The 19,528-nt window shown below is 45.7% G+C and overlaps 1 protein-coding gene and 1 pseudogene across 1 annotated transcript in view; one reads left to right on the plus strand and one right to left on the minus strand.

The window, feature by feature from the left end:
- Positions 1–19,528, minus strand: part of LOC102937210 (ribonuclease pancreatic) — a 391,285-nt gene that overhangs the window by 265,541 nt on the left and 106,216 nt on the right. The window lies entirely within an intron of this gene.
- Positions 1,848–18,997, plus strand: LOC122462665 (annotated as a pseudogene).

Here is a 19,528-nt window from a genome sequence, read left to right on the forward strand (position 1 = left end):
TCTATTTCCTCAGGAACACCCTCTAAGAACTGCTCCATTTGCATTAGGAAGGGCAAATTTACTGGAGATTCAACACCTGCTCCTGATATCCAGGCATCCCAATGTTTCACAATGTGGTAGGCATGTCGGGTAAATGACATGTCTGGTTTCCACCTTAGGGCTCTGAACCGCCGACGAGAATGCTCGGGGGTTAGCCCCGTTCTGACTCTTGCCTTGGATTTAAACAGTTCATATTTGTTCATGTGTTCTTTAGGCATTTCAGCTGCCACCTCAGCTAAGGGTCCACTGATCTGCGGCCTCAGCTCTACCATGTATTGGTCGGTAGAGATGTTGTACCCAAGGCAGGCCCTTTCGAAGTTTTCTAAGAAGGCCTCTGTATCATTGCCTACCTTGTAGGTGGGGAACTTTCTGGGATGGGAATTGGTACCTGGAGAAGGATTGCTAGGGTTTGTTGGTATATTCTGCTGAGCCTTTATCTTCTCCATCTCCTCCACATGCTTCCTCTCTTTTTCCTTCTTCTCCAGTTCTTTGGCCCTTGCCTCCATTTCCCTCCTGTGGGCAGCCTCCTGTACCTCCTTCTCCAGCTGCATGAGTTCTATCTGTCTTTCATGTTCCTTTTGTTTTTCCTCAGCCTGAAATCTGGCTAATTCCAGCTCTTTTTGAGCCATGGATTCTGTCATCCTAACCTCTCTGTTTTTAACTAACTTTACACCTGAGGTTTAGAAATAAACAAACAAAACTTGGCTGTAAAATTTTGCTGTGCTGGAATAGGATACCTCTTCTCTGATAGTGATTGTCAGCCTTTGTCTCTGCTCTGGCCCCAAATCAAAGCAAAAAACCTCCAACTACTTGGAAACCTGCTTACCAGCAGCCCAAAGGAAAAAAAATTCCTTTCAAACCTGTGGGAAAAAAAATCAAAATCCTAAAAAAAAAAAACCCCTGCCACTTTTGTCTCCAGGCAACTGGGTAGAACACCCCTCCCCCCCCCCCCCATTTACTTTTAGGGGAAAAAAAAACTTCTGGTTTGCGAAGACTGTGAATTACCCTGCAGGAGGTTAAGTACACAGGAGAGCAAGCCAAAACTTCAACCCAACTTCCAACCCAACTTGTTCCCTATGAAATCTCAAGTCTTCTCTCTCTCTCTCTCTCAGTTTGTCCTTCCCCATCTCTCTCTCCTTCATTTTTAAAATTACAGGGGCACATTTCCGTTCATCAAAAATAGGGTAGACACCCAATGGCATCCAATGGTAGTTCTTCTTCCTTCAGATAATTACTCTTATCCTGAAGGAAAAGAATAAGGTATCACTTATGTAAGCAGAGTCAGGATGAGCTCCACCCTGACATCTGGTGGTGAGGTGTGGCAAGTTGTGGAAAAGAACTTCAGGGGCTGATCTCATTTGCACAGGCACACCCACCCCGCCTAGAATGAGAGCATAGCTGCTCAAATGGTCACTTTGGCTGCTGTGGGATCCCCAGTGTCTCTGTTATTGGGGCAGGAAGAATAAATTGTTATTACCCTGATTATGGGAATCAAGGACAGTGGAACTGTACTTGGCCTTTTGTTATGATGGAGGGACTCACCATCAACTAAGTAGCACTTGCTAGGCAAGGGACATGGGTTCCAAAACTCTGTGAATTGAGAGAGGCTGGAAATAGGTATTAATACCTGGTGGTATAGGCTCCCTGGTGAGGGCCTTACATGTTAATTGCACTTCCTTCTTTCTCTACTGTGGAATATCAGAGCTAATTTTTATTCAATTAGGAGTCTAGTTACAGGCTGCTGAGCTGAATTCACTTTGGGCTAATAGTGCACCAGCACTGAGGCTCTCCTACTACAAGCTGAAATCATTGAGTGATGTGTTAAGTAGTGGGGGAGCCTGAAGCTATATGGCAGAGCAGTTTTTGGGATGGTGAGCGGAGTGGCTCGTGGAGCAGAGCAGTTTGCGGGACAGCTGGCGGAGCAGAGCCCCATAGAGAGGTGGGACTATCAGCGTTGGACCATGCAAGGTGCCCCTTAACCCCCCCTCTCCACCCAGGTTGGGAGGTAAAACTCTGCAGATAAACTTTTGAAGTCTGGGGCTGCCCTAACCAAGGACAGAGACTTTTGGGTCTTTGAACTTTTGGACTTTGGGTGATTTTGGGTTGCTGGACTCAAGAACCAAAGGGAAAGGACATGCCCCAATTTGCTTGGGGTGGGTTTTGCTCATGGGTTGTATTATGAATCCTATGGGTGGTGTTTCCCCAACATAATGCCACATTGTTTCTCTCTGTTATTAAAAGGCTTTTTGCTACACTCAGACTATGTGCTTGCGAGAGGGGAAGTATTGCCTCTCGGAGGCGCCCAGCGGGGGTAGAATATATTTGTCCCAGGTCACTGGGTGGAGGCTGGAGCCGGTTTTGCATTGTGTTATTGGAATGGAACCCCTAGATACTGAACCCGCTGCCAGCTCTGACAGGCAGAAGGGTTACACTTAGATGCCAGGTTTTGGCATATATGTCATTACATCAGCCTTTGTTATTGCTAATTCAGTGGTTAAAGTAGTAGTTAAGTAGATTTGGTAATTAGGGGGTTGCGAGTTCAAGTCATTTTGGTGCCATTTTTAATTTGTGCTGGTGGAGTTAGATCTCCTGGAAGTTGGCTAAGCTCCTTTCTTCCTGTTGTAGCCGTTATTGGTTATGGTATTGAACAATACTGATAACCCCTTTTAAACTCTAGCATTAGACAAAAGTCCAGTCTCCATGGCTACACCAGGATTTAAAAGATTAGGGTGAACACCACCACGTGGGCTAGCATTACTATTGGAGACTTGAAGAGCATGCGAGAAACAATGAGCACATTTAATCAGATGTACCTTTATTAAAAGTCTTATCACATAAAAACCCCAATTTATATAACTGTCACAGAGATCGCAATGGTTAGAAAGCAAAAATGTCCAACACTAGTATTTCCACTTCTTTCATACTCACAGATCCAGCTGGCGCCAGTTGAGGGTCAGCAAAAGATGACTTTCAGGAATCGACGCCCTCCATCCATCTGCCTCTTACATGTACGTACACCCACCAAAGCTCATTAATATGCATGAGGTTTAAACCCCTCCTGTCCATCTTTAGGAGTTGTGGCCCTGATATTACTGGGGGACTCTTCACCTGATAGGCCACTCAGATAGTTCTTCTTTCAACTTATTAACATTTACATAATCTTATCACCATAGTAACATTTGCTTCCTTAAGGAAGTCTCTAACATTTTGGTTACCAGTGAATCATAGAATCATAGAATCATAGAATATCAGGGTTGGAAGGGACCCCAGAAGGTCATCTAGTCCAACCCCCTGCTCGAAGCAGGACCAATTCCCAGTTAAATCATCCCAGCCAGGGCTTTGTCAAGCCTGACCTTAAAAACCTCTAAGGAAGGAGATTCTACCACCTCCCTAGGTAACGCATTCCAGTGTTTCACCACCCTCTTAGTGAAAAAGTTTTTCCTAATATCCAATCTAAACCTCCCCCATTGCAACTTGAGACCATTACTCCTCGTTCTGTCATCTGCTACCATTGAGAACAGTCTAGAGCCATCCTCTTTGGAACCCCCTTTCAGGTAGTTGAAAGCAGCTATCAAATCCCCCTCATTCTTCTCTTCTGCAGACTAAACAATCCCAGCTCCCTCAGCCTCTCCTCATAAGTCATGTGCTCTAGACCCCTAATCATTTTTGTTGCCCTTCGCTGGACTCTCTCCAATTCATCCACATCCTTCTTGTAGTGTGGGGCCCAAAACTGGACACAGTACTCCAGATGAGGCCTCACCAGTGTCGAATAGAGGGGAACGATCACGTCCCTCGATCTGCTCGCTATGCCCCTACTTATACATCCCAAAATGCCATTGGCCTTCTTGGCAACAAGGGCACACTGCTGACTCATATCCAGCTTCTCGTCCACTGTCACCCCTAGGTCCTTTTCCGCAGAACTGCTGCCTAGCCATTCGGTCCCTAGTCTGTAGCTGTGCATTGGATTCTTCCGTCCTAAGTGCAGGACCCTGCACTTATCCTTATTGAACCTCATCAGATTTCTTTTGGCCCAATCCTCCAATTTGTCTAGGTCCTTCTGTATCCTATCCCTCCCCTCCAGCGTATCTACCACTCCTCCCAGTTTAGTATCATCCGCAAATTTGCTGAGAGTGCAATCCACACCATCCTCCAGATCATTTATGAAGATATTGAACAAAACCGGCCCCAGGACCGACCCCTGGGGCACTCCACTTGACACCGGCTGCCAACTAGACATGGAGCCATTGATCACTACCCGTTGAGCCCGACAATCTAGCCAGCTTTCTACCCACCTTATAGTGCATTCATCCAGCCCATACTTCCTTAACTTGCTGACAAGAATACTGTGGGAGACCGTGTCAAAAGCTTTGCTAAAGTCAAGAAACAATACATCCACTGCTTTCCCTTCATCCACAGAACCAGTAATCTCATCATAAAAGGCAATTAGATTAGTCAGGCATGACCTTCCCTTGGTGAATCCATGCTGACTGTTCCTGATCACTTTCCTCTCATGTAAGTGCTTCAGGATTGATTCTTTGAGGACCTGCTCCATGATTTTTCCAGGGACTGAGGTGAGGCTGACTGGCCTGTAGTTCCCAGGATCCTTCTTCTTCCCTTTTTTAAAGATGGGCACTACATTAGCCTTTTTCCAGTCATCCGGGACTTCCCCCGTTCGCCACGAGTTTTCAAAGATAATGGCCAAGGGCTCTGCAATCACAGCCGCCAATTCCTTCAGCACTCTCGGATGCAACTCGTCCGGCCCCATGGACTTGTGCACGTCCAGCTTTTCTAAATAGTCCCTAACCACCTCTATCTCCACAGAGGGCTGGCCATCTCTTCCCCATTTTGTGATGCCCAGCGCAGCAGTCTGGGAGCTGACCTTGTTAGTGAAGACAGAGGCAAAAAAAGCATTGAGTACATTAGCTTTTTCCACATCCTCTGTCACTAGGTTGCCTCCCTCATTCAGTAAGGGGCCCACACTTTCCTTGGCTTTCTTCTTGTTGCCAACATACCTGAAGAAACCCTTCTTGTTACTCTTGACATCTCTTGCTAGCTGCAGCTCCAGGTGCGATTTGGCCTTCCTGATATTTTTCCTACATGCCCGAGCAATATTTTTATACTCTTCCCTGGTCATATGTCCAACCTTCCACTTCTTGTAAGCTTCTTTTTTATGTTTAAGATCCGCTAGGATTTCACCATTAAGCCAAGCTGGTCGCCTGCCATATTTACTATTCTTTCGACTCATCGGGATGGTTTGTCCCTGTAACCTCAACAGGGATTCCTTGAAATACAGCCAGCTCTCCTGGACTCCCTTCCCCTTCATGTTAGTCCCCCAGGGGATCCTGGCCATCTGTTCCCTGAGGGAGTCGAAGTCTGCTTTCCTGAAGTCCAGGGTCCATATCCTGCTGCTTACCTTTCTTCCCTGCGTCAGGATCCTGAACTCAACCAACTCATGGTCACTGCCTCCCAGATTCCCATCCACTTTTGCTTCCCCCACTAATTCTACCCGGTTTGTGAGCAGCAGGTCAAGAAAAGCGCCCCCCCTAGTTGGCTCCCCTAGCACTTGCACCAGGAAATTGTCCCCTACGCTTTCCAAAAACTTCCTGAATTGTCTATGCACCGCTGTATTGCTCTCCCAGCAGATATCAGGAAAATTAAAGTCACCCATGAGAATCAGGGCATGCGATCTAGTAGCTTCCGTGAGTTGCCGGAAGAAAGCCTCATCCCCCTCATCCCCCTGGTCCGGTGGTCTATAGCAGACTCCCACCACTACATCACTCTTGTTGCACACACTTCTAAACTTAATCCAGAGACACTCAGGTTTTTCCACAGTTTCGTACTGGAGCTCTGAGCAGTCATACTGCTCCCTTACATACAGTGCTACTCCCCCACCTTTTCTGCCCTGCCTGTCCTTCCTGAACAGTTTATAACCATCCATGACTGTACTCCAGTCATGTGAGTTATCCCACCAAGTCTCTGTTATTCCAATCACGTCATAGTTCCTTGACATCACCAGGACCTCCAGTTCTCCCTGCTTGTTTCCAAGGCTTTGTGCATTTGTATATAAGCACTTGAGATAACCTGTTGATCGCCCCTCATTCCCAGTATGAGGCAGGAGCCCTCCCCTCACAGACATTCCTGCCTGTGCTTCCTCCCGGTATCCCGCTTTCCCACTTACCTCAGGGCTTTGGTCTCCTTCCCCCGGTGAACCTAGTTTAAAGCCCTCCTCACTAGGTTAGCCAGCCTGCTGGCAAAGATGCTCTTCCCTCTCTTTGTAAGATGGAGCCCGTCTCTGCCCAGCACTCCTCCTTCATGGAACACCATCCCATGGTCAAAGAATCCAAAGCCTTCTCTCCGACACCACCTGCGTAGCCATTCGTTGACTTCCACGATTCGACGGTCCCTACCCAGGCCTTTTCCTTCCACGGGGAGGATGGACGAGAACACCACTTGCGCCTCCAACTCCTTTATCCTTCTTCCCAGAGCCACGTAGTCCGCAGTGATCCGCTCAAGGTCATTCTTGGCAGTATCATTGGTGCCCACGTGGCGAAGCAGGAAGGGGTAGCGATCCGAGGGCTTGATGAGTCTCGGCAGTCTCTCCGTCACATCGCGAATCTTAGCCCCTGGCAAGCAGCAGACTTCTCGGTTTTCCCGGTCAGGGCGGCAGATAGATGACTCAGTCCCCCGGAGGAGAGAGTCCCCGACCACCACCACCCGCCTTCTCCTCTTGGGAGTGGTGGTCGTGGAACCCCCAACCTCAGGACATCGCATCTCATGCCTTCCAACCAGCGGAGTCTCCTTCTGCTTTCTCCCCCCAGACATATCATCTGGTCCACTCTCCGCAATGGTACCTGTGGAGAGAACATGAAAGCGGTTAGTTACCTGTGTCTGTGTTACTGGAACCCGGACATTCCGCTTACCTCTTCTGGAGGTCACATGTTGCCAAGCTTCCTCATTGGCCTCTTGGCTCCTCTGTGCAACCTGCTCTATATCTTTAGAGCTTTGTGCCCCTAGAAGCCTATCCTGAGTTTTGTCCAGAAAATCCTCAGTTTCTCGTATACAATGCAGGGTCGTTACCTGTTGCTCCAGACCTTCAATCTTCTCTTCCAATATGGAGACCAGCTTGCACTTTGTACAGACAAAGTCGCTTCTGTCCTGTGGAAGAAAGACAAACATGGCACATCCAGTGCAGGCCACAACAGCTGAACCCCCCCCTTCCATATCACCTACCTACTATGAGCTTCCTCAGAGACGTTTGCAAGATGTAAGCCTCACTGGGCTCACTGCAGGCGAACTCCCAGGCAAACTCCTGCTGTGAGCTGCTCTGCTGTCCCCGCTGCTCAGCTGGTTCGCTGCCGCTCAGCTGGTTCGCCAGGCTCTGGCTATTTTTAAACAGCCAGGCTTCCCTGACGCAAACACACAGACACCCTAATGCCCGCCCCCTGCAGGCTAGCAGCCAATCAGACACTCACTCAGGCTCTCTCACTGCCCTCCCAGCAAACACACGCTCGGATACTTCCTCAGCAAGCAAACATACACACACACACACACACACACTCGGATACTTACCAGTCCCAGTGGCCATCTTGTGGTGTCTACTGATCTCTCCTAGGCACATTATCCAAACTCAGCAGTTATTTTTCAAAACTTCAGCATACAAATGTAGACACAAGCTCAGAAAATGTATTAGTCACTAACTTATCTTTGTAATATAGCCAATTTATCCTAAAGCTTAATTTGGCTAAGCTAAGTATCCAGCAGGCCCAAGCCTGTAGGTTTCTTGCACTTCAGCTTTAGAACCTCAGCTATTTTTTTACCTATTACCTACCCTGTATTTGTCTCTGACGTCCAGCTTTTATACTGGATTAATTTATTGGTTGTAAACTGCACTGTACTGTAGTGTGTGTGCTGTCTGCAACCTTCAAATCACAAAAGAGATTTAGATGCTCAGTTTCCCCTAATTTTCATTGCTTACAAATTCTTTCTTCTTGAGCCAGTCAATGACCTCTGGGTCAGTGCTGTTCAGCTTGAGAAGACCTCAAGGGAGCACAAGGTGAAAAGAGCCACCATCCAGCCAGTGTGCAGTGCCCCATTCAGCACCATGGGTACACAATGGGCTGTTCCGGATGCCCTAGATACAGTTGCTCTTGCACAATGGACCCCAGTGTCACACCTGAACCTGTTAAACTGGCTCCAGAGGCAGCGTGGTCCATCATTAAAGTTCAGCACCGCTTGGGGAGGGGAGGGCACCGTGCTGTAGGCCGGGGCTTGCGGGGCACGAGCGGAGCTGGGAGAGGGAAGGTGTTGAGTAGTAGGAGGCTGTGGGTCAACCCTGATGGGAATCGGCAAAGCTCTGTGTGCAAAAAAGCAGGTCTGCCCGCCCACCGCATGCTCATTTCACGACGAGTGGTTTTGTGTCTGTGTATGGTTTTTTGTGAAATGCATTTTTTTTTATTCTTTGCTGCAAAATCAACATTTTTTGTACGGAAAAAAAACCAAGCAAACTAGCCAACAGCTCTCTTCACAACCTAGATCTGCATCAAACTGCGGTTTGTTGGGTTTTTTGGTATTAGTTTGGTGACCAAATTTATTTATCTTCACCAGAATGAGATGAATATAGAATTATCCTGAACAGAGCGTAATACTTTTTTGGAAAATTGTCCCCACACTTTTGAGACACTCCAAGGACATTTTGCTAGTGGCAACCTGAGACCTCTGGCATTTGTTCCCCCCACCCCACATTGCAATTCCTCCTAGATATCATTTTACACATTATAGCTAGATGTTTAAGCAGCAGCTTGTTCTCTTCTCTTGGCATAACAAAGAGAAAGCTGAGAGGTGAGTTATCACAGTCTACTAATACCTGTATGGACAGGTGGTTATTGAGAGTAAGGGATACTTTAGTCTCGCAAAGGCAGACTGAGATCCAGTGGTTGGGAGCTGGATAAATTCCAGCTGGATAAATTCAATGTACAGAGAAGGCACACATTTTTAACAGGAAAGGAAATTAGCCATTGGAACAATTTACCAAAGGAGCTAGAGGTTCCTCTATCATTTTAGTGTCTTTCTAAAAGTTATGCTCAAGTTCAGGCAGAAGCTCTTGGGCTTGATGCAGAATCCCTGGGGGAGGTTCTCTAGTCTTTCTTATGCAGGAGATCAGAAAACAGCATCATCAGGGTGCCCTGTAGCCTTGGAATATTTTAATCTAACAAGCAGCCCCTACCTTGTTTGAATGCATGAGACAATTTTAACTGACAGCAACTTCCCGCTGGGGAAAGTTATTCCATAATTGCCCAGGTGACAGCTTGTGGAATCAATGTGAACCTTATGACTTCTGAGTGATTGTATGAACTCTGTGTCCAACTGCAACCTTCACCATGTGTTGAATCAGCCATTTGGTAGCAAGAACTGGTCATGTATCTCTCAAAATCTGTCAGGAAGAAGGACAACCAGAAGTCATTAATATTCAGTGACTCTGCTTTGGTAGAACAATGATATGCTGAGGCATGGGGGTTGTAGTGGCTAATCAGCTAAACATGAGCTCCCCGTGCAACACTGTGGTCAACAGGTCTAATGTGAGTAGGAGTGAAGAGGTTATTTTACTTCTGTGTTTGGCACTAGTGCAATGGCTGGTGGAATACTATGTCCACCCCTAATGGCCAGTTCAAGAAATATGTAGATACATTGGAGATGGTTCATAGAAGAGTCACAAGAATGATTACAGGATAGAAAACATGCCTTATAGTTATCGACTGAAGGAACGCGATTAATTTAGCTTAAGAAAGAGAAGGTTAACTGGTGACTTGAATCCAATTGATAAGTGCATACATGGGGAACAAATATTTGGTAAAGGGCTCTTCAATCTAGCAAACAAAGATATAACTCAATCCAATGGCTGTAAATTGAAGCAAGACAAATAGGGCATACATTAGGCAAGTAAGCTCCACCCCACCCTCCAGTCTTTTCCTCTTAAGATTAAATAGGTCCACTTTTTTTAACTTGTCCTCATAGGTCAGTTTTTCTAACCCTTTTGACATTTTTGTTGTTCTCCTCTGGATTCTCTCCAATTTATCTGCATCTTTCCTAAGGTGCAGCATTCAGAATTGGACACAGTGCTGTAACTGAGCCCTCCCCAGTGCCAAGTAGAGTGGGTCAATTCCCTCCAGCGTCAATAACATGCCTGTTAATACACCCCGGAATGATATTTGCCTTGTCAGCAATTGTATCACATTGTTGACTCATATTCCATTTGTGGTCTACTATAGTTCCCCAATCCTTTTCAGCAATCGTACTGGCAACTAGCCAGTTATTCCCCATTTTCTAATTTTGGAGTTGATTTTCCCTTTCTAAATGAAGTACACTGCACTTGTCTTTATTGACTTTCATCTCGTTGATTTCAGGCCAATTCTCCAATTTGTCAAGGTTGTTTTGAATTATAAGCACTTCAGCCCCTCCCAGCTTAGTGTAATCTGCAAATGTTATAAGCATACTCTCCACTCCATTACCCAGGTCATTAATAAAAATATTGAGTAGTAGCAGACCCAGGACTGACCCCTGAAGGTCTCACTAGATATGCCCACCCAGTGTGACAGTGAACCATTGATAACTACTCTTTGAGTACAGTCTTTCAACGAGTTTTGCACCTGCCTTATATTAATTTAATTTATACCCTATTTCCCTAGTTTGCTTATGAGACAGTCATGTGGGACTGTGACAAAATCCTTACTAATATCAAGATCTATCACGTCTACTGCTTCCCCTAGGGCAGTAGCCCTGGTCAAAGAAGGAAATTAGGTTGGTTTGGCATGATTTGTTCTTGACCAATCCATACTGGCTATTCCTTTTAACTCTATTATCCTCTAGGTGCTTACAAATTGATTGTTTAATAATTTATTCCAGTATCTTTCCAGGTATCAAAGTTAGGCTGACTGGTCTATAATTCCCTGGGTCCTCTTTGTTCCCTTTTTTAAAACAATAGTTACTACATTTTCCATTGTCCAATGTTCTGGGACCTCACCCATCCTCCGTGAGTTATTGCAGATCCTTGCTAACAGTTCTGAGATAGCTTCAGATAGTTCCTTAAGTACTCTAGGATTCATTTAATCAGGCCCTGCCAAATATAATACCTGTAACTTACCTAAATATTGTTTAACCTGTTTTTTTCCCCATTTGGGCTTGTGTTCCTTTCTACTTCTTGTAAATATTAATTAAGTTGAGTATCTGGTCATCATTAACCATTCTAAGGAAGACTGATTAAACCTCTTTGCCTTTTTGATGTCATCAGACATTAGCTCCCCTTCCCTGCTAAGTAGAAGACCTACAATTTCCTTCATTTTTTGCTTGCTCCTGTTAGGATATAGATATTCAGGCCTGTCTGCAAAGGCCTATACTTTAAGAATTTAGGTGTATTCTGATCACTTGACTAGTTCTAGAGGTGTAAAAGAAAGAATCAAAATCACTGTCTGCCAGTGTAATGTCCTTGTCTTACTGTTACAGTTTGAGGCCCTGTGCTTAGGCTAAGGCCTTTGGCTAAGCAACAGAGGCAGCCATAAGCTGGGAAGCGACCGGTCACATCCTCACATTCCAAACCCGTCACATTGAAAGAAGGTGCTATTGGGCTGTTAGGAATACAATCCTGTCCTGATAATGCCTATCACCTCCAGAGAAAGGGAAGTGCCTAGAAAATGTAAAAGGAAACTTAGTTTGATAGCATCCAGTCTGGCAAGAACTCACTTATCAATAGCTGGGATGTGAAATCCTCACTTCTGTATTGTTTTGTCATTATAGTTCCCACTTTGCTATTGTTTGTCTGTATAATCTCTGTCTGGTTCTGTGATTGTTTCTGTCTGCTGTATAATTAATTTTGCTGGGTGTAAACTAATTAAGGTGGTGGGATATAATTGGTTACATAATCATGTTACAATATATTAGGATTGGTTAGTTAAATTTCAGTAAAATGATTGGTTAAAGTATAGCAAAGCAGAACTCAAGTTTTACTATATAGTCTGCAGTCAATCAGGAAGTGAGTGGGTGTGGGGGTGGGAATGTGTGTGGGGGAAATGGGAACAGGGAATGGGGGTGGGTGTGTGGGTGGGGGAGATGGGAACAGGGAATGGGGGTAAGGAAATTGGAATCATGTTTGGCTAAGGGCAGGAATGGGAACAGGGACACAGGAGTAAGGCTCTGTGGTGTCAGAGCTGGGAAGGAGGATACTAAGGAAGGAAACTGGAATCATGCTTGCTGGAAGTTCACCCCAATAAACATTGAATTGTTTGCACCTTTGGACTTCGGGTATTGTTGCTCTCTGTTCATGCGAGAAGGACCAGGGAAGTAAGTGGGTGAAGGAATAAGCCCCCTAACAGCTCCTAATTATTTAAAGAACCTCTTCTTATTGCCTTTTATGTCCCCTGTTAGATGTAACTTATTTTGTACATGAGCCTTTCAGATTTTGTCCTTACATGCTTGTGCTATTCTTTTGTATGCCTCCTTAGCAATTCATTCATTTTTCCACTAATTTGTAATATTCTTTTTTTTTTTCATGTCATTAAAGAGCTCCCAATGGCGCCATATTGGCCAGTTATTATTCTTCCTAGCATTCCTCCACACTGGGATAGTTTGTTTCCTTGAGAAACTGCCAGCTCTTCTGAAATCCTGTATCTCATAGAATTTCTTCCCATGGGAACTTACCTACCAGTTCTCCAAGTTTCCATTGTCTTATCTCACTCCTTCCTTTCCTGTGTAGAAGAAAACAAACTCCACTCTCAGGTTGGAAGCAACAAAATCAGAGACAGATTTATCTGAGCAATTGCAAGGGAAGAATACAGCTGAGAGCGGGCATCTCTGCCTCAGTTTCTTCAAAGTACAAGCAATATCACATAAGCATTTATACATTTTAGTGTCATGCATTAATTAAAAACATCTGCAGTTTGTTTATGTTATGTCCTGCCCATTCCTGTATTTTCTCACTTCTGTTCTCAAAACATCACTATCTCAAGGCTGGGTCACACTGACTGTACTCTGCTGTCTTCCCACCTGCTTCTGACGTGAGCCCTGCTTCTACAGGTCCTGCAATATTAGGCTAAGACTTAGCATGACAGTTGCTCTGTTTCTTACAACTAAGAGGCCTATATTTAAATCCTTTAACCCTGTTTCCACACCTGAGAACCATGAAATCTACCATTTCATGATCACTTTCACCCACATTGCCTTCCACCTTCACATTCGCAATCAATTCCCCCCCGTTGGCCAGAATCAAGTATAAAATGGATGTGCCCCTGGTTACTTCCTCTGAATAGAAGAACTATTGGCTGGACGTGGAACTTGACCTCCTTAGTGAAACTAGGACATTAGCTTGTTTGGAAGCTTTTAAGAATGCAAGGAAAGATGGACCCTTGACTCCCAATCTATATGTTAATTATACCTGGTGGCCTCTTCCCTAGCTTGGCAGTGCCATCGAAAATAGGAATTCTCATGGCACTAACAACTTCTCACGGACCAAGAATAACTACTAGTCTTCAGAGACTCCTACAGTGGGATGGTCACAAATGTTAGTAGATAAAGAGGAATGTGGGGGTGTACAGGGAGGGACTGGTGGAGAGAAAGAGAGAGAGATGGGTGTGTTTGGGGATGGATAAACAGAGAGCAGTATCTGTACTGATTTTGCTATTATGCCAGTACTTCTATTACTGTGGATTCAGATATAACAGTAAAACCAGACTTTATACAAGTATAGCTGATTCCTTTCCACTGAAGGACTGAATCCCCACTCTGGCACTTCGAGTGCAGAAGGTGGGGGCCCACAAGAATTCTAAAAATTAATACTGGCCACTCCAGGCTTGTATTAAACTCCCAAGGTTACAGCTTTTCTCTGACCTTGGCTTGGTAAATGCTGCCACAACCCAAATGCAAAATACCCCCTTGAACCCAGGAAGGAGCACTGGGAAATTCCTCCCTGTGGGGTACCCTCAAGCCCTTTCACCACCCCCTCTGGGGAAGAGCTGAGAAAGAAAACAAAGGAAATTAGCTGTTGCCTCCAGCTAATCAAACAGCATATACACAAACCTCTTAGGACACAAAAATCCAAATCCTGTTCTTAAAAAAGGTAACTTTTATTAAAAACAGAAAGAAATAAAACACATCTGGAACTTAGGCTTTTGCTAGATTTTAAAAGAGCAAATCCAAAAATTATATTAAGCACCCAAAATAGCTTTCTTGGGGGTTCAGCTTAAAGGTTACAAGCAAACAAAAGCATCTGGGATTAGCACAGAGGAGATCCACAAGCCAAAATAAATAAATAAACCTGATCGCGTCTACCTAAATATTGCCTATCCCAATGATTTCTTCTAGGTATGGAAAATAATTTTATCACAGAAGGAATAAGCTTTACCAGTATAAGCCCCTTTCTACTGGTAATCAAGGAACAATAAGGAAATCCCAAAACTCTTTGTGTGTGTGTGTATGTGTGATCTTTCCATGTATGGGCTCATGTGTGTATTTGTATGAGTCAGTCTTGCATGTTTCATGTTTTGCCTTCTGTTTGTTCATATACTGTGTATTTCGAATCCCTTGTTTGTGGGAGTCTTGTGTTTCTCATGTTGTATTTCTTGTGCGTGTGTTTTTTGCATATGTGCTTCTTGCTTGAGTGCATTTTGCATGCCTCCTTTTCCTTCTGTGTCTGTTTATATTATCTTTTGGCCGTGAGTTTGTGTTGTGTGCGGTTGTGCCTCTTGTTTGTGTGAGTCAGAGTGTTGGCCATGCCCTTTGTTCCTTCATGTAGTGTGTCTTGGTCTTGTGTCCCTTAATGCATCACTTTGAATGTCCCTTTCCATGGACCACCTTCTTTTCCTTTCCTACAGCAAATGGGGGAGCAAGATATAACTCCAACCCAACCCAACCTGTTCACTTTGAAAACTCCAGACATACTTTTGGTCCCAAGAAGAAGTAATTTACTCTGCTCATCTGCCAGTCTCTTCCACTGTGTCCTTTCCCATCTCACTCTCCTTTCGTTATTAAAATTCCACAGGAACATTTCTGCCCCTCATAAAAAGAGCAGACATCCAATAGGGGTTCTTCTTCCTTCAGAGAATCACTCTTATCCTGCAGAGAAAGAATAACGTATCACTTAGATGTCAGCATGTGCAATGTATGTCAGCCCATCACCTGTTTGCTGTGATATTCTGCCAACAACAGATGTTTATGGTTCCATTACTCAGTGGTTCAAACTCTCATTCTGGCAATTGGGTGGTGTGAGTTCAAGTCTTGCTGTGGCCACACTGAATTTGTGCTAGGGGCATTTGATCTAGTGGCGCTGGCTAATCTCCTCTCTTCCTTTACTGACACCAGCAATTCACCAAAGCAATGTAGACGCCCAGTTTCTCTTATTTTCATGGCATCCAATTCAATTAGGCACTTTCCGGGGAGGCTGCGAGTCAGGATTGAGGGGCACCAGCAGAGCTGTGTGTGGAAGAAGCTGGGTAAATGGGCCTTTAATTTTACCCTGATTATAAGATCAGCTGTAAAGAGCAAAAATTGATGAAGTGTCCAGTCACATAGAACAATAAGAGTAGATGGGGAAAGGTGCAAATTGCGACTGAAAGACCAAGTTAGTCCAAACAAAATGGCCTCCCAATATAATTCAAGACCCTGTGTTAAGATCAAACACGAGAAGTGTGGGACCAGAAATCAATGGACCAAAACTAGTGTGTCGTAAATTAGGCCTAAATGGTGACCAGAACAATGAGGGCGGCCTGTTCCACCCATCACTCTCTTTGAGGTCCTTGAAAAAGGCCAGTTTGGGAGAGAAATTGAGGGAGGAGAGGAAGAAAATGCAACAATTTCTGACTGAATGCAGGGGAAGCAGCGAGCTTTACCATCATGGCTGCCACCCTGGCCATCTCCTGGGACCATGGAATCCAACATGACACCCCTAGACCTCCTTCATCCTAATCCCAAGAGATGTTCTGACCAGACCAGGCAACAAAGAGAGGGACCCAGATGACATGGCCACCTCAACTAGCTCTGTCTAAGTCCCAGCCACACCTGGGAGATGAGATTTTGTCTCCCTGCTTCCCATCATGTGTCCTTTTCATTCCCTACCTTAGGTCTTCTCTTTCCTATCCCTCTCCTTTGTCTTTCTATCTAATAAGAGTCTGATTTAGCCAGCCAAGACTGGATATTTTGCAACACTTCTGTGAGCCTGTGTCCTAGGAGACAGTTAACAGCAATGCCCTACACAACCCGATGCAGGTACCAGTTTGCCAGGTCAGATAGAATCATAGAATATCAGGGTTAGAAGGAAACTCAGGAGGTCATCTAGTCCAACCCCCCTGCTCAAAGCAGGACCAATCCCCAATTTTTGCCCCAGATCCCTAAATGGCCCCCTCAAGGATTGAACTCACAACCCTGGGTTTAGCAGACTAGTGCTAAAACCACTGAGCTATCCCTCCCCCCTCTTGGAGCGACTGATTAGACGGTGGTGCCAGGCCTGTGTTTTTTCAGCTGCGTAGCTACAAAGGAGAGCCAACACTACAGACAGAAGCTGCATTTTCTCTCTTTGCAGTTCTCTTTTTTGCTGTCCTGTTGTGTGCGTTTATCTTGTGTTGTCTTCTATGAACAAGAACTATAACAACAGCTGCTCCAGTCCATCTCAGCTAACTTCTTTTCTTTTCCCTAGAAGGGCATTCTTACCATCTTTACCACTTCAGAGACCTTGGGATGGGTGGTGGGTGGGGTTCCTTCTAAAACTGTCCAGATAAAGGGAAATAGAAGAAGGGGAGGCTGTTAAAAAAAAAAAGCCTTACTTAAAACATCTGAAATGTAAAGAACTGACTGTGATTCATCTCTTTTTCTGTCTCTTTAGGGACTTTTAATGGTGTGTTCGCCATGGGACTGAGCAGGCTGGATACCAAACCCCGAACCGTGTTTAAATCTGTTTAACGGTGGCCAGTGACAGAGGCACATTAACACTGCTGACGCTTTGGGGGCATGTCTTCCATCTGAATGACTACAACAGAATCCAGAGCTGGACTAGCAGACAGTTACAGTTCAGGACTGGAGGGCAGCAGCAGAGCTGTGAGTTTCTAGGCTAGGCCTGGATTAGGAAGGTGCCCGTGGGTCAGGACTCAGGGTGCATCTACACAGCAAACAAAAGTGTGATTGCAGCACAGGTGTGCATTCCTACATTTGCTTTAGTCTAGCTAACATGGGTAACAATAACAGTGGGAACAAGGTAGCACAGGTTTAGCACAGGCTGGCAACCAGAGCTGGTACCCCAGGTCCCTGGTGGGTTGGCATTGGGGCAGCTATCCTGCAGTGAAGTCTGTGCCGCCCACTATCCTTACCCACACTAACGATTAAAGCTGGCACGTCTGTCCACCTACTCTACAATTACACCTTTGCTTGCTAGGTAGACACACCTTTAGATGTTTTTGTGGAGTCCGCCTCTCTGCCAGGACACATGCTGTTTGTTCTCCACCCATGCCCTGCCTGCTGGGCCACTGCTTTTAATTGCAAGCTGTCAGGAAATCATACTAATCCAATTGCTTATTAGACTTCCTCGTCCAACTCTTCCCACTCCATGTCTGGTTGAGCTCTATATAACATGAGCCAAGATGAGAGGGAGGATCAAGGAGAGGTTCAGATCAGCAGACACCAGGATCCATCTCTCTGACGACAGGTATGGGTGCCAGTGGGTCAGGACTCAGGATGCATCTACACAGCAAACAAAAGTGTGAAGTGTTGGATACAGAACAAGGCTGGGGCGGGGGGCTGCTGGACTAAGTTGGGGGTGAGTTACACGTGGCACAGGGGCAGGGCAATATCAGTCTGCCTCTGAGACTCAGGACACTGGGGTCTATCCATGGATCTGGTAGGAGACTTGGGAATAGTGGTTAGAGGATGAGAGGGTGGATCTTGGTCAGGGTCTGTGCAAAACCTGGCACAGGATGGGGCAGGAATAATGGGATGTGGAGGGGCTCTGGGGACAGAGTAGGGTGGAGGGGATCATGGGAGTGGGAGGAGCTATTGGGTGGGGTTCCATGGAGGAGGCAGAGCCCCACCCCACGCTGCCTCCATCCATTTACTCCCACTGCAGCTCGATCCAGTGACAGACACAGCTATGGCTCTGAAGGGACCCTGCCCGGCGCTCCTGCTGACCCTCGCCCTGCTGGTCACCTGCCTGGCCCTGTCCAGTGGGCAGTATTGGAATCCGCTGAATGACATATTCCAGAGAGAGCACGTGAACAACCCCAAGAACCAAGCCATCAACAACAAAGTCTACTGCAACATGATGATGTGGGACCGGGGCATATTCTGGAAGTATACCAACACCTTCATCCATGAGTCCCTCAAGAAAATCAACGCCATCTGCAATGCGGATGGCATACCCTTTCAAACGTAAGAGTACGAAATCCTTCTCAATCACCACCTGCACATTTAACCCCTGGACCTTCTCTTTCAACGGACTCAGTGGCAAAAAGAAAATTGTCCTCTCCTGCTTGAATGGGCTCCCTGTGAGATTTGTGAGGCACATTTAGGACCCAGACAGACTGTGGAAGGCAAGAAGGGGACCCTGCTGCTTTCTCTAACCCTGCTCTGTCCCTTCCACACTGGCCACGGCACCCGACTCCTCACCCGTCTCTAAACACTAGTGAGATGGTATAGGTGTTTCCACCCCGCACCATCTGCTGCCCCAACTGCCCATTATACAGTATAGCCTCCCCTTCCCTGACGCTCACCCTCTGCTGTTCCTAGTGGCCACTATACTGTATAGCTAGCCCTTCCCAGTCTTGTTGTCCCTGGTGGCCATCTAATAACCTATCCTTTCATTAAGAAATATTAATCAGTTTCATGTTCTTGTATAGTGTATTCAGCCTGATCATGAGCAGTCCTCATATATGACATGATTAAATGTTATTGGTCATTTTTTCTTCACTTTTTTTCTATGTTTCTCTGTGCTCCCTAAATGCAATAAAGCCGGATACCTGCAAAAGCAATCCCTGTCTTATTGTGTGAGACTGGGGATAGGAAGAACATAAACCACTGACTACTTAAGAATGGTGCTGGAAACATGTTGTGGTTTCCCAGGATTTCTCTGTGCTTTCAAGGCCATTGTCAATCTCTTCCCCATTGCTGGGAACAGAGCTCAGGAGTCCTGACTGCTACGGCCAGCCCTGCTTTAACCACTAGACCCCACTGTCCTCTGAGAGCTGGGAATAGAACCCAGTAATCCTACATAAGAACATAAGAATGGCCATTGTGTGTCAGAGCAGTGATCCATCTAGCACAATACCTATCTCCAACAGTGACCAGTGCCAGATGCTTCAGAGGGAACGAACAGAACAGGGCAATTTATCAAGTGATCCATCCTCTGTCATCCAGACCCAGCTTCTGGCACTATCAATCAGAGATTTAGGGACATCCAGAGCATAGAACTGTGTCCCTGACCGCCTTGGCTAAGAGTCATTGGTGGACTTATCCTCCGTGAACTTAC

This window comes from Chelonia mydas, chromosome 13 (assembly GCF_015237465.2).
Source record: "Chelonia mydas isolate rCheMyd1 chromosome 13, rCheMyd1.pri.v2, whole genome shotgun sequence".
NCBI classification, from domain to species: domain Eukaryota; kingdom Metazoa; phylum Chordata; order Testudines; family Cheloniidae; genus Chelonia; species Chelonia mydas.